At 29.1% G+C, this 26753-nt stretch overlaps 1 protein-coding gene and 1 long non-coding RNA gene across 2 annotated transcripts in view; one reads left to right on the plus strand and one right to left on the minus strand.

Annotated features, from left to right (window-relative positions):
- The window catches only part of LOC119602656 (aquaporin), a 138669-nt gene that overhangs the window by 8246 nt on the left and 103670 nt on the right, over nt 1–26753 (plus strand). The gene's annotated exons all lie outside the window — the stretch shown is intronic.
- The window catches only part of LOC119602658, a 161617-nt gene continuing 139012 nt past the window's right edge, over nt 4149–26753 (minus strand). The window contains exon 5 of the long non-coding RNA XR_005231359.1: nt 4149–4246. This is a non-coding gene — a long non-coding RNA (uncharacterized LOC119602658). The remainder of the gene's footprint in view (nt 4247–26753) is intronic.

The following is a 26753-nucleotide window of genomic DNA, read 5'->3' on the forward strand; positions in this document are numbered from 1 at the left end:
TAGTCTATAGTCTAGTCTATAGTCTAGTCTATAGTCTAGTCTATAGTCTAGTCTATAGTCTAGTCTATAGTCTAGTCTATAGTCTAGTCTATAGTCTAGTCTATAGTCTAGTCTATAGTCTAGTCTATAGTCTAGTCTATAGTCTAGTCTATAGTCTAGTCTATAGTCTAGTCTATAGTCTAGTCTATAGTCTAGTCTATAGTCTAGTCTATAGTCTAGTCTATAGTCTAGTCTATAGTCTAGTCTATAGTCTAGTCTAGTCTAGTCTATAGTCTAGTCTATAGTCTAGTCTAGTCTAGTCTAGTCTATAGTCTAGTCTATAGTCTAGTCTATAGTCTAGTCTATAGTCTAGTCTATAGTCTAGTCTATAGTCTAGTCTATAGTCTAGTCTATAGTCTAGTCTATAGTCTAGTCTAGTCTAGTCTATAGTCTAGTCTATAGTCTAGTCTATAGTCTAGTCTATAGTCTAGTCTATAGTCTAGTCTATAGTCTAGTCTATAGTCTAGTCTATAGTCTAGTCTATAGTCTAGTCTATAGTCTATTCTATAGTCTAGTCTATAGTCTAGTCTATAGTCTAGTCTATAGTCTAGTCTATAGTCTAGTCTATAGTCTAGTCTATAGTCTAGTCTATAGTCTAGTCTATAGTCTAGTCTATAGTCTAGTCTATAGTCTAGTCTATAGTCTAGTCTATAGTCTAGTCTAAGTCTAGTCTATAGTCTAGTCTATAGTCTAGTCTATAGTCTAGTCTATAGTCTAGTCTATAGTCTAGTCTATAGTCTAGTCTATAGTCTAGTCTATAGTCTAGTCTATAGTCTAGTCTATAGTCTAGTCTATAGTCTAGTCTATAGTCTAGTCTATAGTCTAGTCTATAGTCTAGTCTATAGTCTAGTCTATAGTCCTAGTCTATAGTCTAGTCTATAGTCTAGTCTATAGTCTAGTCTATAGTCTAGTCTATAGTCTAGTCTATAGTCTAGTCTATAGTCTAGTCTATAGTCTAGTCTATAGTCTAGTCTATAGTCTAGTCTATAGTCTAGTCTATAGTCTAGTCTATAGTCTAGTTTATAGTCTAGTCTATAGTCTAGTCTATAGTCTAGTCTATAGTCTAGTCTATAGTCTAGTCTATAGTCTAGTCTATAGTCCAGTCTATATTCTAGTCTATGGTTTTGTCTGTCCTAGTCTGTAGTCTTTTCTAGTCTATAGTCTCTCGTCTACAGTATAGTATGAAGTCTAGTCATTTTACAGTCTAAAATCCTTTTCAGAAAAAAATTATGTCTAAAACGGGTGCATACTGTCAAAGGACCTGTCAATTTTCTTAAGCGGAACTCCATTTAGGCTTAATTTTTTTTAAAATTAACAATAATGTTCATAATAGGTAAGCACTACGTTTAGGAAGTAATTTAATAGTATAGGATGAATTTTTGTACATTTTTTGCTTCTTGTCCTGTAGAAAGAGATTGGGATAGCTGTTAAGAAACTTTAAAAATTTAATTTAGTATTTAAATACATGTATTACATATTCACGACTGTTCATGATGTTGGTAGGCAATATTTAAGACAAAAACTATTTCTTTTACAATATTTTTCTTCTCAAACCATTTGCTTAAGTGTGTGTCCTGAAAAATGTATGGCTGTGGGAGTCCATTGTTAATAATTAGTAGGTGGCAGACCAACAAGTTCACCTTCTTGCTACCACCACAATAAATAACCCCAAACAATTATGTCCCTGGTGTACGCGTATTTATTTTGATATGAATAATTCATGCATTTATCAAAACAAAACAAAAAAAGAAAACGTTAATTAGACATTAATTTAATTGTGCTTCTAGAGACTAAATTAATTATTATGATGATAATGATAATAATGATGATGTTGATGGCAGTGATGATATGGATGTGAATAATAATTATTTTGGAAGATACACTGTTGATGTTTGCTGTTTACGCCCAGGTTTAAAGCCTCAAAGACAGTGAAATTTTACTTTGATCTAATGTTAATGTAGGAACATTTTAATCATCGTCAAAAGACCGTATAAAATACATAAAGTATTTCTGTTAAAATCATTTAGGTATTCTCGGAGTGAGATAATTGTATTTCAAGAAACCGTAACCATGGTATGAAATATTGTGGAATTTTGTCAAATAATAATAATAATAATGATAAAAACCAAAGAATGAAAAAAATCTTGTTATATTACATTAATTAATGTTAAATCAGCAGTCTAGAATAAATTAATATATTCTACTTTAGTTCTTGAGACAAAGAAATCATTGTTGTAAATTTTAATTAACAATTCTATTTAATAGATAAAACCTATTGTTGTTAGAATAAAGTAATACATATGGGCAATTGCGTGGCAAGTGACCCAATTTTTAAAATAGATGGATACAATGAAGGAATAGCAATATGAACTCCTTTCGACAATTTTGTTAGGCCAATGGGTGAAAAGTTACTCTCATTTGAATAAAAACCTGTACAACCAAAATGTCAAACATTGACCCGCTCTATGTCTGTCTGGCTTACTATCCAATTGTACTAACCTTGGTGCTAATTTCATCAAAATCGATTTTTTGAGTTGGATCACTTGACATGAAATTGCCCACATGTTTAATACTAGAGTGTCCCGAGGACATCCTTATGCCCAACATTGCCCGAATGATGTTCGTATTTTCTCACTATGATCGTTTACATTTTATGTTTTTCATTTTAAAATCTATTTTTAGTTGAAAATACATATAAGTAATCACAGATTTTAGTTATTTTCTCAGTTAGACCGTTTTTTATTGTTTTTATATTTTCGATATTTTATCTTTTAAATGAGAAAATATCTTTTCGATTTTTTTGGTAATATGTCGCTGCATTTAAATTTGATCTAATATATTTCTTTAATAATTGTTTTACAAAAAGTGGGCTTAAAAAAGGCGTGCCCATCCGAAAAGTAGCTTATTTTTTTCCAGTAAAAACTCTAAAAGACAACCTTATTTATCACTATAACAATATTAAATAAAACAGACTACTTTTTATTTCAATGACCTTATTTGCATCGATTGCGAATTGTCTAATCAATATCTTCACCCAGTATATAGTATGTATCTTGACTTCGTATGTATCTCGACTTCGTATGTATAACATATATGTACATATCCATATTATTATGCATCCTTTGAAAACTTCCTATTTTTGCATCACATCAAACTTAGTATACTAATAATCATATTATGAAACCGTCATCAATTCATTTGCCCTAAAACAAAACTCTTAACTTTTGCATAACTTCGTTACCGTTGTTCTCTTTGTATATATTTGAATTGTTTGATTTAATATTTAATTGGTGTTTAGTTGTTGTAATTTGATTGTTTTCAAAAAAAAAAAAAAAAAAAAAAAAAAAGTTTTAAATGATTCTCATCAGCCTTCGTAAACAAAGTGCGCCTTGTAAATGAAAACTTTTAACAAACCTGAGAAGTCATGACTGATTCTACGCATACAAAAGGGAAAAATATTCATAACAACAACGATAGCAGTATCGGTTAAGGAAATGGATATACAAATAAACCACCGTCAACAACATCATCTTCATCATCATTCCAACTATTAAAAACAATAAAATATCAAAAAGTAACAGCAGCCTTTCAATGAAATGCAAATTCTAACGTAGGTTGACAGAAAATCGTTTGATCTAAAAATGTTTCCTTTCGTCCTTTAATTTTCAATAAAATTATTTTTTTTTTGTTTTCCCTAAGAAAATTATTTTTTTAATGGAGAATAGATATGATCACCCACTTTAGGACCTTTAGTTTCCGCAAAAAAAAATACTTTTTCTGTAAATCGATTTTTGCTGTATAGTGAAAATGATCGGTCCAAGCGTCCCTTAATTTAAGTTTTTACTAAAAAAAATCAATTTTGAATATGGAAAATTACCAATAGAGGTCCCCAAACTTTTAGTTCATCCCACGTATTGGCTGGTAAAGAAGAAACTTATGTATATATTTATTCCCCCAATGATTTTCAACAAAAACCAAGCAACCAGATATGTAAACAACCTCCAGCAAAATGGTATTTTTCATACATTCAGAGAAAGTATATCCAACTCGTCGTACTTACATACACTGACTCTTACTCACTCAAATGTTTTACTCATACATTTACAGACCTTTGGCGGTTGTTAGGAATCGTCAGCAACAACTTCAAGAACAGAAATAGCAAGCATACAACTGTGGTTTGTTAATTTATATTAGCTCTTTTGGGGGCCTGAAAAATTTTGTTTAAAAGTGTAAAATAATTTTTTAATTTGATTTTAAATTAAATTAAAACTTAGGTTATATGGTCATGTTATGATTTAAATGTGTGTTCTGATCTTTAGCTACTGATGTTCAAATAAGTGATAATTTTTCTATAATTTCTATAGAATGGTATATATAAGTTTGTCATTCCGTTTAGAATTTCTGCAATATAATTTTCCGACCCCATAAAGTATACATATGTATATATTGTGAATCCTTATAGATAGCGAAGACGATAAAGACATGTCCGTCTGTATGTCTGTTGAAATCAATTTATGAAGATGCCAGATATCTTTGGAATCTAAACCTTCAATAATTCTATCAGCAAATAAGTAAATTCGGTCCATAAATAACTGAGATTTAAGCAAAAATCTCAGACAACCTCTGAAAATTTCATCAATAAACTAAAGCATAAAAAACAACAACAAAGGAACAATGCAATTATATTTGGATAATACAGCTTACATTTGTTTGAGGGTTGGTAATACAGTTATATTTATTTGTGGGTGGGTAATGCAGTTGTATTTATTTTTACGTAATACAGCTTATATTTGTTTGTGTGAATGATGAATAAAAAAATATGTAGAATAATTTATCCTGGCAGGTATTTTTTATTACAATTATAATTAAATTAATCTTTAATTAATACCACTGTGCAACATCATAGACTTTACATTTAAAATACAAATGTGTAATATTTTTGCAGTGCTGCAGATATTGTGGTACACTTCATCATAATAATTTATAACGAATATATTAGATATTTTGTAACAGCTTAATACGTGTGGCTTTCATTATTATCTCCAGTTTTAAAATTTTAGATAGTTTTGGACTGATTTACAAATGTATTTTAATTTTCTTTGCACTAGGACCTTTTCTTTGAATCTCGAATGTAAAGTTCAAAACATTATCCTTTCTTTGTCTAAGTAGGAATCTGTTTGCTATTTGAAGACTTTTAATGGGTCCAGATATATATCTGTTCCTTTTACACTTGTATGTACTCTTGATTTAATGTTAAACTTGTTTTCCCTGTTTTACATTTTTTATTTAATTTTATTACACTCGGTAAAGAAAGAGTGATGCAATTCTTCTTTGCAGAAGGGCAAGTAAAGTTTTCTGATTATTATGTATTGCGTTATTGTAAAGCCAAGAATAAAAATTCTTTACAAGGCCTACCAGTATCAGTAATTACTACTGAGTAAAATATGTTGCCTTTTGTTAAGATGTAAGTAGTTTATATTAATTTTACATTGAACTGAATTGGTTTGAATTGGATTGTATTAAACTCAGTTGAGTTCAGTTCAGTTGAATCAAGCGGTTTGTTTACATATACATACGTAAGTAGTAAGTGCAAAAGAAAAGTGGTTAAACTGGCTGACGGGATTGCAGGATGTCTGTAACCGCAGGGCAATAAGTAAAATGACTAGTTTGTCTTTGGGTCTTAATGCTTGATCGTTTATCCTTAAGCTTTTGTAATTTTTATGCTCCCACACCTACATAGCTGCTTGTATACCACCAATACACATACCCCATCACAGTTTAGACCTAAGTTTAATTGTTTGTTTATTGTGCATACAAAACACATCCTCAGTTGTATTCCCTTTTACTCGAAACATTAAGTGGTTGGAGCATGATAAGGATTTTAAATATTTACGAATATAAATACGTACGGAGTAGGCAATTAAATTTTGTCTTGAATTTTAGTTCTTTACGATGAAAATGTTCATGAATAATAGAATGGAACAGATGCAGATGTACTATTTGTATGTATGTATGTATGTATGTATGTATGTAGTTTTCTAATGTGTGTGTGTTATCTATGCATATAAATAACTAATGTTATAGGGGTTACCGAAAGGATATGTGTTCTTAGTTTTCGATATATCATTATAATATATCTGAAACTAAGATGGTACGTTTTCTTTTTTAAACAGTTGAATTAAAAGCACAAAGTATTTCAAATTTGTTTGCAAAATCTTAGATCACCCTTTGTTATAAAACGTTGTTCACTTTTTTAATTACTAGTTTGAGAATAAAATTTGAAATACATTAGTTTTTCTTCACTATATTTGTATGTGTATAAGTGTTTAAACATGTGCACTAGGGTGGCATGAAAAATCAACTTTGACATTTTTATACGAGTTTTGTTTACCAGAAAAATCGATAACTTCCAATCCGAGCATTACTTTTCAATTTTATATAAATAAGCTTCTTCTTCATAACCAATTTCTCGAAGATTCTCTATAACCTGGTCTTTCCAGCGGAGTTGGTTGGTTCACTACGTGCGAACTGTCAAGTAGAATCGAAGAGACTCCGTTTGACCTAGCGGAGTTAATTGTTGAAGCCTTTCGTGCTAGAGCATTTTCACCTATTTTGATGCGTTAAATCACGTCAATATCGGTATACAGCTCAAGGTTAGTACAACTTGGATACAATCCGTTAATGATCTTAGGCCCATATATGTATGTCAAAAACTGTCCAATTCCTTCTCTTGTGTAATAAATTCTGCTCCCGCCTGCCTGGTGTAGTTAGATTTTTCATTCAATTTTTTTGGTTTTCGTTGACTACGGAGCCAGGATAGATAAAATCATCTATGACATTATAGCTGTAGTTATCAAATACATGACAAACGTGTAGTTTCCTTGTTCGTAGACAACAAGGTCTGGTGTAGATTGGCTCTTTAAGCTGTTTGAAAATCTTGACTGAAGATTTTGTTTCAGTCAGACTTATCAGCATCAAAAGAACACCAAATTTAGCTATGGCTTCAAATAGTTTCACAAATTAACCGATGGCTTCAAGTAGCTTCTACCGTACCATATGGTCGACGAAATATCCACTGGGTGAGCTTTGTGATGACTCACCACCTCCCCTTCAATCTTCAATGAAGAAATCAGGTGGCAATTTTTGTATATGGCTATGCCGGTAGATGTAATTTGCTCGAGCACTTGAGCTATCTAATCTCTAACCATTGCTGCCCCGTTGCTTAACTTCCGAGATGTAAAACATCACTTCCGTTTACAACTACGCAGATGGGATTGCAACAACCACGCAGATGGATTCGGCAACAGCACCTAGGGACGTAACCGGTAGACCGAAGTACGAATCCATCAAATATGCCGAGACATTGTTCTTACTCACAGTGACACACTGTGGTAATTCTGATATGAACAGAGTAAACTCTAAACATATCTGGACAAGGAAGGAAAATTCAATAGAATCATTTGTATATGATACCTTTCATCCATCATCATTTAACCCAGCACACTTCTCATTCATTCGACACATTCATAAGAAAAAAAACACATGTTGTTTCGGCAACAGCACCGAACTTATACCGAAATATTGACTTTACCTTACATCAGTCCTTTAACCGCCACTTACTCTCCCCGCGAATTTGGGTTTAAACCACAGCCACTACGTGGATCCCGAGGGAACCTCAACCAACTGACCAGCCAGGACATAGTCCTACGGGCAACTGGCCACCCGCAGTACCAGATTATGTGGTTCTCTGGTTAGACCCCATGTCAAATCATACCAAAGATTAGCCGAGGAGTGAAGTGACATCACCAGTTTATAGTTCCGGCAGACTAGAGGTACTGGTAGAACCTCTATAAACCGGGATTGTAAAACACCATGATGGGATCTATCATCAAGGAAACATGGCCCGGGGGGAAGTCTCTTGACAATTGCAACTATAATAGATGTCTCAACTTTTACGTCGCTTACATCCCCGTCCTGTCCATCACATTATTCGGATAACGGTGATATCAGCCTTGCAGTTTTCTATGATATTCGCCAGTTGGATAGTGAACCTTCTCTGTCGAGGGTCCGTACATTTTATCATTTCTAATCATCATGAGAACGTTCTCAGGTTGACACAACATGCAAGTCGGCTTGGGATGCAAGTTTGTCATTGTATCCTCATAAAACTGTGATAAATTATAAAGATTATATCATTTGTATGAATGAATGGTTGGTTTTTATGAAATAAATGTTACAAATTAGTTAGAAATTTTTAAAATTATTAAACTTTTCACCCAAGATTTTATACACTTAATAACGTGTAAATGAATTTGTAAAACAATTCGAAAACTTTCAATAGCGGCGTCAATATACATCTAAGGGTGGTATTGTAAATCCTATTGCTACCCTAATGTGCATGTATATACTGTATTTCCTTATTTGCCACAAAACGAAAAACTTTTATTTATTATGTCAAAATACAAGATGAATGGTTAAATGAAATGAAAAACAAGACGATAATGTTGCAGATGATGATACAAACGGAAGTACGTAGTTCTAGAATTCTAAGATATTTTAAGGATATATAAAACTCGTATATAAGTCTATGTTTCTATCTTGTGTTAGTGTCTAAGTGAATGAGCACACATAAAATGATAATGATAAAATGCAATTAAATTTAAAGTTATGTTAAATAAACAACTATACACTAAACGTTTATACCTGAACGAAATGAATAAAATAAACAATTTCAACACCTTTCAATCGAATGCATCACATGTATTTAGAAAACAAATGATTTATAACAATTTTGTGAGAATTTTCTAACGACTGATGTTTAATGTAGTAGAAGAAAGATTTAAGAGATGCTTTTTAAATTTAATTTCAACAATTATTACTCTAGGCATATTAGAATAAAACTTTTTTAATAAATTAAAAAGATATATTAAAATCGTTATAATTTTATCTCTTAAATTCATGGAATAAAAAATTTTTGAATAATTTATTAATATTTAAGAAATCATGAAAATATAAAAGATAACTGATTGATATTGATATCAATTACAAGTTTCGATCGTGATTATTTTTGTTTCTCGGTAAAGTATTCATTATAAATATGTGCTTGTCTTTTCATTATCCATGTAATTGTTCTTGTGGAAAATCTGAATTACCTCAATTTTCTGAAATACTTGAACCTTCAACAGATTTAAAGCCTTCTGATGATATGCCCACACGAGTTCATATAAATACATTATAATCTATACACTACACTATAGACTAGACTATAAACTTCGCTAAAACACGTTTAAATTGAAAAATAAGGTTATTTTGTGACCACTTTTATTTCCCTTCAAAAATCGATAATTTGGTCGGAAAACTTGAAGAAACTAAAATCGCGTATAACTTCGTTAAAACACTTTTAAATTGAAAAATAAGCTTATTTTGTGATCACTTATATTCTCCTTCAAAAATCGATATTTTGGTAGGAAACCGTGAAAAAAAAAAAAACTTAAAACGCTTATAACTTCGTTGAAACACGTTTAAATTGAAAAATAAGCTTATTTTGTGATCACTCATATTTCCCTTCAAAAATCGATATTTTGGTAGGAAACCTTGAAGAAACTTAAATCGCTTATAACTTCGTTAAAACACGTTTACATTGAAAAATAAGCTTATTTTGTGATCACTTATATTTCCCTTCAAAAATCGATATTTTGGTAGAAAACCTTGAAAAAACTTAAATCGCTTATAACTTCGTTAAAACACGTTTAAATTGAAAAATAAGCTTATTTTGTGATCACATATATTTCCCTTCAAAAATCGATATTTAGGTAGGAAACCTTGAAAAAACTTAAATCGCTTATAACTTCGTTAAAACAGGTTTAAATTGAAAAATAAGCTTATTTTGTGATCACTTATATTTCCCTTCAAAAATCGATATTTAGGTAGGAAACCTTGAAAAAACTTAAAACGCTTATAACTTCGTTAAAACACGTTTAAATTAAAAAATAAGCTTATTTTGTGATCACTTATATTTCCCTTCAAAAATCGATATTTTGGTTGGTAACATTGAAAAAACTTAAATCGCTTATAACTTCGTTAAAACACGTTTAAATTGAAAAATAAGCTTATTTTGTGATCACTTATATTTCCCTCCAAAAATCGATTTTTAGGTAGGAAACCTTGAAAAAAACTTAAATTGGTTATAACTTCGTTAAAACACGTTTAAATTGAAAAATAAGCTTATTTTGTGATCACTTATATTTCCCTTCAAAAATCGACATTTAGGTAGGAAAGCTTGAAAAAACTTAAATCGCTTATAACTTCGTTAAAACACGTTTAAATTGAAAAATAAGCTTGTTTGTGATCACTTATATTTCCCTTCAAAAATCGAAAAAACTTAAAACGCTTATAACTTCGTTAAAACACTTTTAAATTGAAAAATAAGTTTATTTTGTGATCACTCATATTTCCCTTCAAAAATCGATATTGTGGTAGGAAACCTTGAAGAAACTTAAATCGATTATAACTTCGTTAAAACACGTTTAAATTGAAAAATAAGCTTATTTTGTGATCACTTATATTTCCCTCCAAAAATCGATTTTTAGGTAGGAAACCTTGAAAAAAACTTAAATTGGTTATAACTTCGTTAAAACACGTTTAAATTGAAAAATAAGCTTATTTTGTGATCACTTATACTTCCCTTCAAAAATCGACATTTAGGTAGGAAAGCTTGAAAAAACTTAAATCGCTTATAACTTCGTTAAAACACGTTTAAATTGAAAAATAAGCTTATTTTGTGATCACTTATATTTCCCTTCAAAAATCGATATTTTGGTAGGAAACCTTGAAAAAACTTAAATCGCTTATAACTTCGTTAAAACACGTTTAAATTGAAAAATAAGCTTATTTTGTGATCACTCATATTTCCCTTCAAAAATCGATATTTTGGTAGGAAACCTTGAAAAAACTGAAAACGCTTATAACTTCGTTGAAACACGTTTAAATTGAAAAATAAGCTTATTTTGTGATCACTTATATTTCCCTTCAAAAATCGATATTTTGGTAGGAAACCTTGAAAAAACTTAAATCGCTTATAACTTTGTTAAAACACGTTTAAATTGAAAAATAAGGTTATTTTGTGATCACTTATATTTCCCTTCAAAAATCGAAAAAACTTAAAACGCTTATAACTTCGTTAAAACACTTTTAAATTGAAAAATAAGTTTATTTTGTGATCACTCATATTTCCCTTCAAAAATCGATATTGTGGTAGGAAACCTTAAAGAAACTTAAATCGCTTATAACTTCGTTAAAACACGTTTAAATTGAAAAATAAGCTTATTTTGTGATCACTCATATTTCCCTTCAAAAATCGATATTTAGGTAGGAAACCTTAAAAAACTTAAATCGCTTATAACTTCGTTAAAACACGTTTAAATTGAAAAATAAGCTTATTTTGTGATCACTCATATTTCCCTTCAAAAATCGACATTTAGGTAGGAAAGCTTGAAAAAACTTAAATCGCTTATAACTTCGTTAAAACACGTTTAAATTGAAAAATAAGCTTATTTTGTGATCACTCATATTTCCTTTCAGAAATCGATATTTTGGTAGGAAACCTTGAAGAAACTTAAATCGCTTATAACTTCGTTAAAACACGTTTAAATTGAAAAATAAGCTTATTTTGTGATCACTCATATTTCCTTTCAGAAATCGACATTTTGGTAGGAAACCTTGAAGAAACTTAAATCGCTTATAACTTCGTTAAAACACGTTTAAATTGAAAAATAAGCTTATTTTGTGATCACTTATAATTCCCTTCAAAAATCGATATTTTGGTTGGTAACATTAAAAAAACTTAAATTGCTTATAACTTCGTTAAAACACGTTTAAATTGAAAAATAAGCTTATTTTGTGATCACTCATATTTCCCTTAAAAAATCGATATTTTGGTAGGAAAAATCGCTATTTAGGTAGGAAACCTTGAAAAAACTTAAATCGCTTATAACTTCGTTAAAACACGTTTAAATTGAAAAATAAGCTTATTTTGTGATCACTTATATTTCCCTTCAAAAATCGATATTTAGGTAGGAAACCTTGAAGAAACTTAAATCGCTTATAACTTCGTTAAAACACGTTTAAATTGAAAAATAAGCTTATTTTGTGATCACTTATATTTCCCTTCAAAAATCGAGATTTAGGTAGGAAACCTTGAAAAAAACTTAAATCGCTTATAACATCGTTAAAACACGTTTAAATTGAAAAATAAGCTTATTTTGTGATCACTTATATTTCCCTTCAAAAATCGATATTTAGGTAGGAAAGCTTGAAAAAACTTAAATCGCTTATAACTTCGTTAAAACACGTTTAAATTGAAAAATAAGCTTATTTTGTGATCACTCATATTTCCCTTCAAAAATCGATATTTTGGTAGGAAACCTTGAAGAAACTTAAATCGCTTATAACTTCGTTAAAAAACGTTTAAATTGAAAAATAAGCTTATTTTGTGATCACTTATATTTCCCTTCAAAAATCGATATTTAGGTATGAAACCTTGAAAAAACTTAAATCGCTTATAACTTCGTTAAAACACGTTTAAATTGAAAAATAAGCTTATTTTGTGATCACTCATATTTCCCTTCAAAAATCGATATTTTTGTAGGAAACCTTGAAGAAACTTAAATCGCTTATAACTTCGTTAAAAATCGTTAAATTGAAAAATAAGCTTATTTTGTGATCACTTATATTTCCCTTCAAAAATCGATATTTAGGTATGAAACCTTGAAAAAACTTAAATCGCTTATAACTTTGTTAAAACACGTTTAAATTGAAAAATAAGCTTATTTTGTGATCACTCATATTTCCCTTCAAAAATCGACATTTAGGTAGGAAACCTTGAAGAAACTTAAATCGCTTATAACTTCGTTAAAACACGTTTAAATTGAAAAATAAGCTCATTTTGTGATCACTTATATTTCCCTTCAAAAATCGACATTTAGGTAGGAAACCTTGAAAAAACTTAAATAGCTTATAACTTCGTTAAAACACGTTTAAATTGAAAAATAAGCTTATTTTGTGATCACTTATATTTCCCTTCAAAAATCGATATTTTGGTAGGAAACCTTGAAAAAACTTAAATCGCTTATAACTTCGTTAAAACACGTTTAAATTGAAAAATAAGCTTATTTTGTGATCACTCATATTTCCCTTCAAAAATCGATATTTTGGTAGGAAACCTTGAAAAAACTTAAATCGCTTATAACTTCGTTAAAACACGTTTAAATTGAAAAATAAGCTTATTTTGTGATCACTCATATTTCCCTTCAAAAATCGATATTTTGGTAGGAAACCTTGAAAAAACTTAAATCGCTTATAACTTCGTTAAAACACGTTTAAATTGAAAAATAAGCTTATTTTGTGATCACTCATATTTCCCTTCAAAAATCGATATTTTGGTAGGAAACCTTGAAAAAACTTAAATCGCTTATAACTTCGTTAAAACACGTTTAAATTGAAAAATAAGCTTATTTTGTGATCACTTATATTTCCCTTCAAAAATCGATATTTAGGTAGGAAACCTTGAAGAAACTTAAATCGCTTATAATTTCGTTAAAACGCGTTTAAATTGAAAAATAAGCTTATTTTGTGATCACTTATATTTCCCTTCAAAAATCGATATTTTAGTAGGAAACCTTGAAAAAACTTAAATCGCTTATAACTTCGTTAAACCACGTTTAAATTGAAAAATAAGCTTATTTTGTGATCACTCATATTTCCCTTCAAAAATCGATATTTTGGTAGGAAACCTTGAAAAAACTTAAAACGCTTATAACTTCGTTAAAACACGTTTAAATTGCCAAATAAGCTTATTTTGTGATCACTTATATTTCCCTTCAAAAATCGATATTTAGGTAGGAAACCTTGAAAAAACTTAAAACGCTTATAACTTCGTTAAAACACTTTTAAATTGAAAAATAAGCTTATTTTGTGATCACTCATATTTCCCTTCAAAAATCGATATTTATAACTTCGTTAAAACACGTTTAAATTGAAAAATAAGCTTATTTTGTGATCACTTATATTTCCCTTCAAAAATCGATATTTAGGTAGGAAACCTTGAAGAAACTTAAATCGCTTATAACTTCGTTAAAACACGTTTAAATTGAAAAATAAGCTTATTTTGTGATCACTTATATTTCCCTTCAAAAACCGATATTTAGGTAGGAAAAAACTTAAAACGCTTAAAGAAACTTAAATCGCTTATAACTTCGTTAGGTTAGGTTAGGTTGATAGGAGGATGTTTACTACATCAAATCCGAAGAAATACACCTAGGCCACTATCGGGCCTGTTGTGCGCTCCAATTCAAGGAAAAAAAAAATTGTTCACTGAATGTATTATTTTTCCATGTTCCGAAACTCAGTTTCCTGGGCGTAATTCCTAAGAATCTTCTAATCGGTGTTGGTTAAGAATGTTATTTCCGGAATAACATCACTTCCAAGATACTTGGATCTAACTTCGACGAATGCCTGACAATGGCAAAGAAAGTGCTCCAGAGTTTCACTGTTCTCTCCACATGCTCTACATTCGTCTGAATCCGCACGTCCAATTTTGTATAGATGTGCTCGTAATACTGTGTGTCCACTCAGAATACGTACCATCATACTAACTTCAGACTTGCTCATTTTGAGAAGATTTCTCGTCTTGCCCTCATCAGGGTCACCCCATAGAATCTTTGTGGTTCTACCCACAAACTTTAACTTCGTTAAAACACGTTTAAATTGAAAAATAAGCTTATTTTGTGATCACTCATATTTCCCTTCAAAAATCGATATTTAGGTAGGAAACCTTGAAGAAACTTAAATCGCTTATAACTTCGTTAAAACGCGTTTAAATTGAAAAATAAGCTTATTTTGTGATCACTTATATTTCCCTTCAAAAATCGATATTTTGGTAGGAAACCTTGAAAAAACTTAAATCGCTTATAACTTCGTTAAAACACGTTTAAATTGAAAAATAAGCTTATTTTGTGATCACTCATATTTCCCTTCAAAAATCGATATTTTGGTAGGAAACCTTGAAAAAACTTAAATCGCTTATAACTTCGTTAAAACACGTTTAAATTGAAAACTAAGCTTATTTTGTGATCACTCATATTTCCCTTCAAAAATCGATATTTTGGTAGGAAACCTTGAAAAAACTAAAACGCTTATAACTTCGTTAAAACACGTTTAAATTGAAAAAAAGCTTATTTTGTGATCACTTATATTTCCCTTCAAAAATCGATATTTAGGTAGGAAACCTTGAAAAAACTTAAATCGCTTATAACTTCGTTAAAACACGTTTAAATTGAAAAATAAGCTTATTTTGTGATCACTTATATTTCCCTTCAAAAATCGATATTTAGGTAGGAAACCTTGAAAAAACTTAAATCGCTTATAACTTCGTTAAAACACGTTTAAATTGAAAAATAAGCTTATTTTGTGATCACTCATATTTCCCTTCAAAAATCGATATTTTGGTAGGAAACCTTGAAAAAACTTAAATCGCTTATAACTTCGTTAAAACACGTTTAAATTGAAAAATAAGCTTATTTTGTGATCACTCATATTTCCCTTCAAAAATCGATATTTAGGTAGGAAACCTTGAAGAAACTTAAATCGCTTATAACTTCGTTAAAACACGTTTAAATTGAAAAATAAGCTTATTTTGTGATCACTCATATTTCCCTTCAAAAATCGATATTTTGGTAGGAAACCTTGAAAAAACTTAAATCGCTTATAACTTCGTTAAAACACGTTTAAATTGAAAAATAAGCTTATTTTGTGATCACTCATATTTCCCTTCAAAAATCGATATTTTGGTAGTAAACCTTGAAGAAACTTAAATCGCTTATAACTTCGTTAAAACACGTTTAAATTGAAAAATAAGCTTATTTTTTGATCACTTATATTTCCCTTCAAAAATCGATATTTTGGTAGGAAACCTTGAAAAAACTTAAATCGCTTATAACTTCGTTAGAACACGTTTAAATTGAAAAATAAGCTTATTTTGTGATCACTCATATTTCCCTTCAAAAATCGATATTTTGGTAGGAAACCTTGAAAAAACTTAAATCGCTTATAACTTCGTTAAAACACGTTTAAATTGAAAAATAAGCTTATTTTGTGATCACTCATATTTCCCTCAAAAATCGATATTTTGGTAGGAAACCTTGAAAAAACTTAAATCGCTTATAACTTCGTTAAAACACGTTTAAATTGAAAAATAAGCTTATTTTGTGATCACTCATATTTCCCTTCAAAAATCGATATTTAGGTAGGAAACCTTGAAAAAACTTAAATCGCTTATAACTTCGTTAAAACACGTTTAAATTGAAAAATAAGCTTATTTTGTGATCACTTATATTTCCCTTCAAAAATCGATATTTAGGTAGGAAACCTTGAAAAAACTTAAATCGCTTATAACTTCGTTAAAACACGTTTAAATTGAAAAATAAGCTTATTTTGTGATCACTCATATTTCCCTTCAAAAATCGATATTTTGGTAGGAAACCTTGAAGAAACTTAAATCGCTTATAACTTCGTTAAAACACGTTTAAATTGAAAAATAAGCTTATTTTGTGATCACTTATATTTCCCTTCAAAAATCGATATTTAGGTAGGAAACCTTGAAAAAACTTAAATCGCTTATAACTTCGTTAAAACACGTTTAAATTGAAAAATAAGCTTATTTTGTGATCACTCATATTTCCCTTCAAAAATCGATATTTTGGTAGGAAACCTTGAAAAAACTTAAATCGCTTATAACTTCGTTAAAACACGTTTAAATTGAAAAATAAGCTTATTTTGTGATCACTCATATTTCCCTTCAAAAATCGATATTTAGGTAGGAAACCTTGAAGAAACTTAAATCGCTTATAACTTCGTTAAAACACGTTTAAATTGAAAAATAAGCTTATTTTGTGATCACTTATATTTCCCTTCAAAAATCGATATTTTGGTAGGAAACCTTGAAAAAACTTAAATCGCTTATAACTTCGTTAAAACACGTTTAAATTGAAAAATAAGCTTATTTTGTGATCACTTCATATTTCCCTTCAAAAATCGATATTTTGGTAGGAAACCTTGAAAAAACTTAAATCGCTTATAACTTCGTTAAAACACGTTTAAATTGAAAAATAAGCTTATTTTGTGATCACTCATATTTCCCTTCAAAAATCGATATTTTGGTAGGAAACCTTGAAAAAACTTAAATCGCTTATAACTTCGTTAAAACACGTTTAAATTGAAAAATAAGCTTATTTTGTGATCACTCATATTTCCCTTCAAAAATCGATATTTGGTAGGAAACCTTGAAAAAACTTAAATCGCTTATAACTTCGTTAAAACACGTTTAAATTGAAAAATAAGCTTATTTTGTGATCACTCATATTTCCCTTCAAAAATCGATATTTTGGTAGGAAACCTTGAAAAAACTTAAATCGCTTATAACTTCGTTAAAACACGTTTAAATTGAAAAATAAGCTTATTTTGTGATCACTTATATTTCCCTTCAAAAATCGATATTTGGTAGGAAACCTTGAAAAAACTTAAATCGCTTATAACTTCGTTAAAACACGTTTAAATTGAAAAATAAGCTTATTTTGTGATCACTCATATTTCCCTTCAAAATCGATATTTTGGTAGGAAACCTTGAAAAAACTTAAATCGCTTATAACTTCGTTAAAACACGTTTAAATTGAAAAATAAGCTTATTTTGTGATCACTCATATTTCCCTTCAAAAATCGATATTTTGGTAGGAAACCTTGAAAAAACTTAAATCGCTTATAACTTCGTTAAAACACGTTTAAATTGAAAAATAAGCTTATTTTGTGATCACTCATATTTCCCTTCAAAAATCGATATTTGGTAGGAAACCTTGAAAAAACTTAAATCGCTTATAACTTCGTTAAAACACGTTTAAATTGAAAAATAAGCTTATTTTGTGATCACTCATATTTCCCTTCAAAAATCGATATTTTGGTAGGAAACCTTGAAAAAACTTAAATCGCTTATAACTTCGTTAAAACACGTTTAAATTGAAAAATAAGCTTATTTTGTGATCACTTATATTTCCCTTCAAAAATCGATATTTTGGTAGGAAACCTTGAAAAAACTTAAATCGCTTATAACTTCGTTAAAACACGTTTAAATTGAAAAATAAGCTTATTTTGTGATCACTCATATTTCCCTTCAAAAATCGATATTTTGGTAGGAAACCTTGAAAAAACTTAAATCGCTTATAACTTCGTTAAAACACGTTTAAATTGAAAAATAAGCTTATTTTGTGATCACTCATATTTCCCTTCAAAAATCGATATTTTGGTAGGAAACCTTGAAAAAACTTAAATCGCTTATAACTTCGTTAAAACACGTTTAAATTGAAAAATAAGCTTATTTTGTGATCACTCATATTTCCCTTCAAAAATCGATATTTTGGTAGGAAACCTTGAAAAAACTTAAATCGCTTATAACTTCGTTAAAACACGTTTAAATTGAAAAATAAGCTTATTTTGTGATCACTCATATTTCCCTTCAAAAATCGATATTTTGGTAGGAAACCTTGAAAAAACTTAAATCGCTTATAACTTCGTTAAAACACGTTTAAATTGAAAAATAAGCTTATTTTGTGATCACTCATATTTCCCTTCAAAAATCGATATTTTGGTAGGAAACCTTGAAAAAACTTAAATCGCTTATAACTTCGTTAAAACACGTTTAAATTGAAAAATAAGCTTATTTTGTGATCACTCATATTTCCCTTCAAAAATCGATATTTTGGTAGGAAACCTTGAAAAAACTTAAATCGCTTATAACTTCGTTAAAACACGTTTAAATTGAAAAATAAGCTTATTTTGTGATCACTCATATTTCCCTTCAAAAATCGATATTTTGGTAGGAAACCTTGAAAAAACTTAAATCGCTTATAACTTCGTTAAAACACGTTTAAATTGAAAAATAAGCTTATTTTGTGATCACTCATATTTCCCTTCAAAAATCGATATTTAGGTAGGAAACCTTGAAAAAACTTAAATCGCTTATAACTTCGTTAAAACACGTTTAAATTGAAAAATAAGCTTATTTTGTGATCACTCTATATTTCCCTTCAAAAATCGATATTTAGGTAGGAAACCTTGAAAAAACTTAAATCGCTTATAACTTCGTTAAAACACGTTTAAATTGAAAAATAAGCTTATTTTGTGATCACTTCATATTTCCCTTCAAAAATCGATATTTGGTAGGAAACCTTGAAAAAACTTAAATCGCTTATAACTTCGTTAAAACACGTTTAAATTGAAAAATAAGCTTATTTTGTGATCACTCATATTTCCCTTCAAAAATCGATATTTTGGTAGGAAACCTTGAAAAAACTGAAATCGCTTATAACTTCGTTAAAACACGTTTAAATTGAAAAATAAGCTTATTTTGTGATCACTCATATTTCCCTTCAAAAATCGATATTTTGGTAGGAAACCTTGAAAAAACTTAAATCGCTTATAACTTCGTTAAAACACGTTTAAATTGAAAAATAAGCTTATTTTGTGATCACTCATATTTCCCTTCAAAAATCGATATTTTGGTAGGAAACCTTGAAAAAACTTAAATCGCTTATAACTTCGTTAAAACACGTTTAAATTGAAAAATAAGCTTATTTTGTGATCACTCATATTTCCCTTCAAAAATCGATATTTTGGTAGGAAACCTTGAAAAAACTTAAATCGCTTATAACTTCGTTAAAACACGTTTAAATTGAAAAATAAGCTTATTTTGTGATCACTCATATTTCCCTTCAAAAATCGATATTTTGGTAGGAAACCTTGAAAAAACTTAAATCGCTTATAACTTCGTTAAAACACGTTTAAATTGAAAAATAAGCTTATTTTGTGATCACTCATATTTCCCTTCAAAAATCGATATTTGGTAGGAAACCTTGAAAAAACTTAAATCGCTTATAACTTCGTTAAAACACGTTTAAATTGAAAAATAAGCTTATTTTGTGATCACTCATATTTCCCTTCAAAAATCGATATTTAGGTAGGAAACCTTGAAAAAACTTAAATCGCTTATAACTTCGTTAAAACACGTTTAAATTGAAAAATAAGCTTATTTTGTGATCACTTATATTTCCCTTCAAAAATCGATATTTAGGTAGGAAACCTTGAAAAAACTTAAATCGCTTATAACTTCGTTAAAACACGTTTAAATTGAAAAATAAGCTTATTTTGTGATCACTCATATTTCCCTTCAAAAATCGATATTTTGGTAGGAAACCTTGAAAAAACTTAAATCGCTTATAACTTCGTTAAAACACGTTTAAATTGAAAAATAAGCTTATTTTGTGATCACTCATATTTCCCTTCAAAAATCGATATTTTGGTAGGAAACCTTGAAAAAACTTAAATCGCTTATAACTTCGTTAAAACACGTTTAAATTGAAAAATAAGCTTATTTTGTGATCACTTATATTTCCCTTCAAAAATCGATATTTTGGTAGGAAACCTTGAAAAACTGAAATCGCTTATAACTTCGTTAAAACACGTTTAAATTGAAAAATAAGCTTATTTTGTGATCACTTATATTTCCCTTCAAAAATCGATATTTTGGTAGGAAACCTTGAAAAAACTTAAATCGCTTATAACTTCGTTAAAACACGTTTAAATTGAAAAATAAGCTTATTTTGTGATCACTCATATTTCCCTTCAAAAATCGATATTTTGGTAGGAAACCTTGAAAAAACTTAAATCGCTTATAACTTCGTTAAAACACGTTTAAATTGAAAAATAAGCTTATTTTGTGATCACTATATTTCCCTTCAAAAATCGATATTTTGGTAGGAAACCTTGAAAAAACTTAAATCGCTTATAACTTCGTTAAAACACGTTTAAATTGAAAAATAAGCTTATTTTGTGATCACTTATATTTCCCTTCAAAAATCGATATTTTGGTAGGAAACCTTGAAAAAACTTAAATCGCTTATAACTTCGTTAAAACACGTTTAAATTGAAAAATAAGCTTATTTTGTGATCACTCATATTTCCCTTCAAAAATCGATATTTGGTAGTAAACCTCGAAAAAACTTAAAACGCTTATAACTTCGTTAAAACACGTTTAAATTGAAAAATAAGCTTATTTTGTGATCACTCATATTTCCCTTCAAAAATCGATATTTTGGTAGGAAACCTTGAAAAAACTTGAATCGCTTATAACTTCGTTAAAATACGTTTAAATTGAAAAATAAGCTTATTTTGTGATCACTCATATTTCCCATCAAAAATCGATATTTTGGTAGGAAACCTTGAAAAAACTTAAATCGCTTATAACTTCGTTAAAACACGTTTAAATTGAAAAATAAGCTTATTTTGTGATCACTCATATTTCCCTTCAAAAATCTAAAATTTGGTAGGAAACCTTGAAAAAACTGAAATTGCTTATAACTTCGTTAAAACACGTTTAAATTTAAAAATAAGCTTATTTTGTGATCACTCATATTTCCCTTCAAAAATCTATAATTTGGTAGGAAACCTTGAAAAAACTTAAATCGCTTATAATTTCGTTAAAACACGTTTAAATTGAAAAATAAGCTTATTTTGTGATCACTTATATTCTCCTTCAAAAATCGATATTTTGGTAGGAAACCTTGAAAAAACTTAAATCGCTTATAACTTCGTTAAAACACGTTTAAATTGAAAAATAAGCTTATTTTGTGATCACTTATATTCTCCTTCAAAAATCGATATTTTGGTAGGAAACCTTGAAAAAACATAAATCGCGTATAACTTCGTTAAAACACGTTTAAATTGAAAAATAAACTTATTTTGTGATCACTCATATTTCCCTTCAAAAATCGATATTTTGGTAGGAAACCTTGAAAGAACTTAAATCGCTTATAACTTCGTTAAAACACGTTTAAATTGAAAAATAAGCTTATTTTGTTATCACTCATATTTTCCTTCAAAAATCGTTATTTTGGTAGGAAACCTTGAAAAAACTTAAATAGCTTATAACTTCGTTAAAACACGTTTAAATTGAAAAATAAGCTTATTTTGTGATCACTTATATTTCCCTTCAAAAATCGATATTTTGGTAGGAAACCTTGAAAAAATTTAAATCGCTTATAACTTCGTTAAAACACGTGTAAATTGAAAAATAAGCTTATTTTGTGATCACTTATATTTCCCTTCAAAAATCGATATTTTGGTAGGAAACCTTGAAGAAACTTAAATCGCTTATAACTTCGTTAAAACACGTTTAAATTGAAAAATAAGCTTATTTTGTGATCACTCATATTTCCCTTCAAAAATCGATAATTTGGTAGTAAATCTCGAAAAACTTAAATCGCTTATAACTTCGTTAAAATACGTTTAAATTGAAAAATAAGCTTATTTTGTGATCACTCATATTTCCCATCAAAAATCGATATTTTGGTAGAAATCCTTGAAAAAACTTAAATCGCTTATAACTTCGTTAAAACACGTTTAAATTGAAAAATAAGCTTATTTTGTGATCACTCATATTTCCCTTCAAAAATCTATAATTTGGTAGTAAACCTTGAAAAAACTTGAATCGCTTATAACTTCGTTAAAATACGTTTAAATTGAAAAATAAGCTTATTTTGTGATCACTCATATTTCCCATCAAAAATCGATATTTAGGTAGTAAACCTTGAAGAAACTTAAATCGCTTATAACTTCGTTAAAACACGTTTAAATTGAAAAATAAGCTTATTTTGTGATCACTTATATTTCCCTTCAAAAATCGACATTTAGGTAGGAAAGCTTGAAAAAACTTAAATCGCTTATAACTTCGTTAAAACACGTTTAAATTGAAAAATAAGCTTATTTTGTGATCACTCATATTTCCCTTCAAAAATCGATATTTTGTTAGGAAACCTTGAAAAAACTTAAATCGCTTATAACTTCGTTAAAACACGTTTAAATTGAAAAATAAGCTTATTTTGTGATCACTCATATTTCCCATCAAAAATCGATATTTTGGTAGGAAACCTTGAAAAAATCTTAAATCGCTTATAACTTCGTTAAAACACGTTTAAATTGAAAAATAAGCTTATTTTGTGATCACTCATATTTCCCTTCAAAAATCGATATTTTGTTAGGAAACCTTGAAAAAACTTGAATCGCTTATAACTTCGTTAAAATACGTTTAAATTGAAAAATAAGCTTATTTTGTGATCACTCATATTTCCCTTCAAAAATCGATATTTAGGTAGTAAACCTTGAAGAAACTTAAATCGCTTATAACTTCGTTAAAACACGTTTAAATTGAAATATAAGCTTATTTTGTGATCACTTATATTCTCCTTCAGAAATCGATATTTTGGTAGGAAACCTTGAAAAAACTTAAATCGCTTATAACTTCGTTAAAACACGTTTAAATTGAAAAATAAGCTTATTTTGTGATCACTCATATTTCCCTTCAAAAACCGATATTTTGGTAGGAAACCTCGAAAAAACTTAAAACGCTTATAACTTCGTTAAAACACGTTTAAATTGAAAAATAAGCTTATTTTGTGATCACTCATATTTCCCTTCAAAAATCTAAAATTTGGTAGGAAACCTTGAAAAAACTGAAATTGCTTATAACTTCGTTAAAACACGTTTAAATTTAAAAATAAGCTTATTTTGTGATCACTCATATTTCCCTTCAAAAATCTATAATTTGGTAGGAAACCTTGAAAAAACTTAAATCGCTTATAACTTCGTTAAAACACGTTTAAATTGAAAAATAAGCTTATTTTGTGATCACTTATATTCTCCTTCAAAAATCGATATTTTGGTAGGAAACCTTGAAAAAACTTAAATCGCTTATAACTTCGTTAAAACACGTTTAAATTGAAAAATAAGCTTATTTTGTGATCGCTTATATTCTCCTTCAAAAATCGATATTTTGGTAGGAAACCTTGAAAAAACATAAATCGCTTATAACTTCGTTAAAACACGTTTAAATTGAAAAATAAACTTATTTTGTGATCACTCATATTTCCCTTCAAAAATCGATATTTTGGTAGGAAACCTTGAAAGAACTTAAATCGCTTATAACTTCGTTAAAACACGTTTAAATTGAAAAATAAGCTTATTTTGTTATCACTCATATTTTCCTTCAAAAATCGTTATTTTGGTAGGAAACCTTGAAGAAACCAAAATCGCTTATAACTTCGTTAAAACACGTTTAAATTGAAAAATAGGCTTATTTTGTGATCACTTATATTATCCTTCAAAAATCGATATTTTGGTAGGAAACCGCGAAAAAACTATCGCTTTTAACTTCGTTAAAACACGTTGAAATTGAAAAATAAGCTTATTTTGTTATCACTCATATTTTCCTTCAAAAACGGTATGTTGGACAGAAACTCGAAAAAACTTAAATCGCTTATAACTTGCTTAAAACACGTTTAAATTGAAAAATAAGCTTATTTTGTGATCACTCATATTTCCTTTCAAAAATCGATAATTTGGTAGTAAATCTCGAAAAACTTAAATCGCTTATAACTTCGTTAAAACACGTTTAAATTGAAAAATAAGCTTATTTTGTGATCACTTATATTATCCTTCAAAAATCGATATTTTGGTAGGAAACCTTGAAAAAACTTATATCGCTTTTAACTTCGTTAAAACACGTTGAAATTGAAAAAGAAGCTTATTTTGTTATCACTCATATTTTCCTTCAAAAACGGTATGTTGGACAGAAACTCGAAAAAAAACTTAAATCGCTTATAACTTGGTTAAAACACATTTAAATTGAAAAATAAGCTTATTTTGTGATCACTCTTATTTCCCTTCAAATATCGATAATTTGGTAGTAAATCTCGAAAAACTTAAATCGCTTATAACTTCGTTAAAACACGTTTAAATTGAAAAATAAGCTTATTTTGTTATCCCTCATATTTTCCTTCAAAAATCGATAATTTTCGTATATGTATTGCCCAATAAACTAATCAATTATTCTAGCTCAGAAATGTGTAGTTTTTAATCCTTTTGGCTTAAATATTGATTTTATGTCAATTGATTAAAACTCTTAAGAACATTAAGAAATTTAAACATTATTTATTGTATCCTAATATGCGGCGAAGTTTAGATTGTGGTATGTGGAAAAGTGTAACTGAACAAAACACCAATACACATACATACATATGCCATAACTACAAAACTACCACATACGATTAAGGCCTTTCATAGTAAATACAATTTGACATAAGCCATTCGAAATAAAAGCTATTACGTAAGTAATTGTTCTAGCATTTAAATCTTTATATTGTCATATTGTTGCTGTTTCATATTTAGCCAACCATGAATCCATTCCATTCATCTATCTATTCATTGATTCATGCTTCTCTTCAACCATCCATCCATCCATCCACAACTATCCAATTCATTTATTTATCCAATCATATAATGATTGGTTGCCAGTGATGGTTGTGTTGGTGTTCCTGTATACACGAGGCATTTATGCCACAACTACTAAATCCACAATCTTCAACATTTACTCATACACCTCGTAAATCTCGGTATATGAACATTTAAGGAAACGAATATAGATGGTAGAAGAAAGAGTTCAAAATGGGAATACGAAATAAAAATGGATCAAATGAAATACAATTGAAAATGGAAGAAGAAGAAAAAAAGATGAAGCAAACCCAAACCCAAAGAGCAATGAAGCATAAGCAACAATAATAAAAAAGGTATTATTTTAAGATTTCTACGTTTATTCGACTTTTTTATTGTTTTACGCCACAAATAAAATGAAATGAGAAAAAAAAGAAGAAATCTGTTAAATAAAATGTATCCGATAAAAATGGAATAAAAATAAAGAATTAGATGAAGTAGAGATTTTAGTATATTGCTTGTCCATGAAATACAAAAGAGAGACACAGGAACAACAAGCTTTAAATGTCAGCAAGTTATTTTGGTGAAGAGTAATGCTAATGCAAGGACTATCGTATAGTAGATGGGATTGATAGTGGAAAAAACTTGACAAAAACATAGACATTGAAATTTATAGAGTAAGAGATTGGGAAGGATATCTTAGAGGTAAGAAAATACCAAGACATCCAATGATCGCGTCTTATGTTCTGTTTTTTTATTGGAAAATCAAAGACATTGGGTGTTAGTGAATCTGTGTTGGCCATTATGTCTGGGTTGAAATGAAGAAAATATTGTGACGAGTCATCTGTACCTCCTACAACTTGGATCTTAGTGAGTTATTTTAAGAAGTCTTTGGGGTGGAAAGTCGATTCGTTAATGTTTGAATACGCACTCAAAAAAAGAGATTGAGTAATCCGTACTCAAATCAATCCCGAGCGGTAAGCAAGTAAGCAATACTTGATTCAAGTATTGATGTGTTTAGTACGAAAAACCAATTTTAGGCCTTTTTTTGGGTCAAACTGATCTTACAATGTACTCATTTTGAGAAATTTCGGATTGATTCATACTTGATAAGATTGATATATGAATGTGTGTGGCCTCCGGTAGGTTGGTGGTTTGTGTTCAAGTCTGGTAGACCGGAGGTCGTGGGTTCGATTCCCACCTGAGGCATAATTCAAATGAATTCGAATGTTGTGTTTTTAAAATTGCAAGATCTAACTGACCCATTAAATCAAAGTTAATGACCATTCTTAAGGCTGTATGATATTCCAATAATGATAAAAGAAAAATTGGTCAATTATGTGGAGACA

This window comes from Lucilia sericata, unplaced genomic scaffold, assembly GCF_015586225.1.
Source record: "Lucilia sericata isolate MDLA Ls3-8-SP2 unplaced genomic scaffold, ASM1558622v1 Contig000248F_arrow, whole genome shotgun sequence".
Lineage (NCBI taxonomy): Eukaryota > Metazoa > Arthropoda > Insecta > Diptera > Calliphoridae > Lucilia > Lucilia sericata.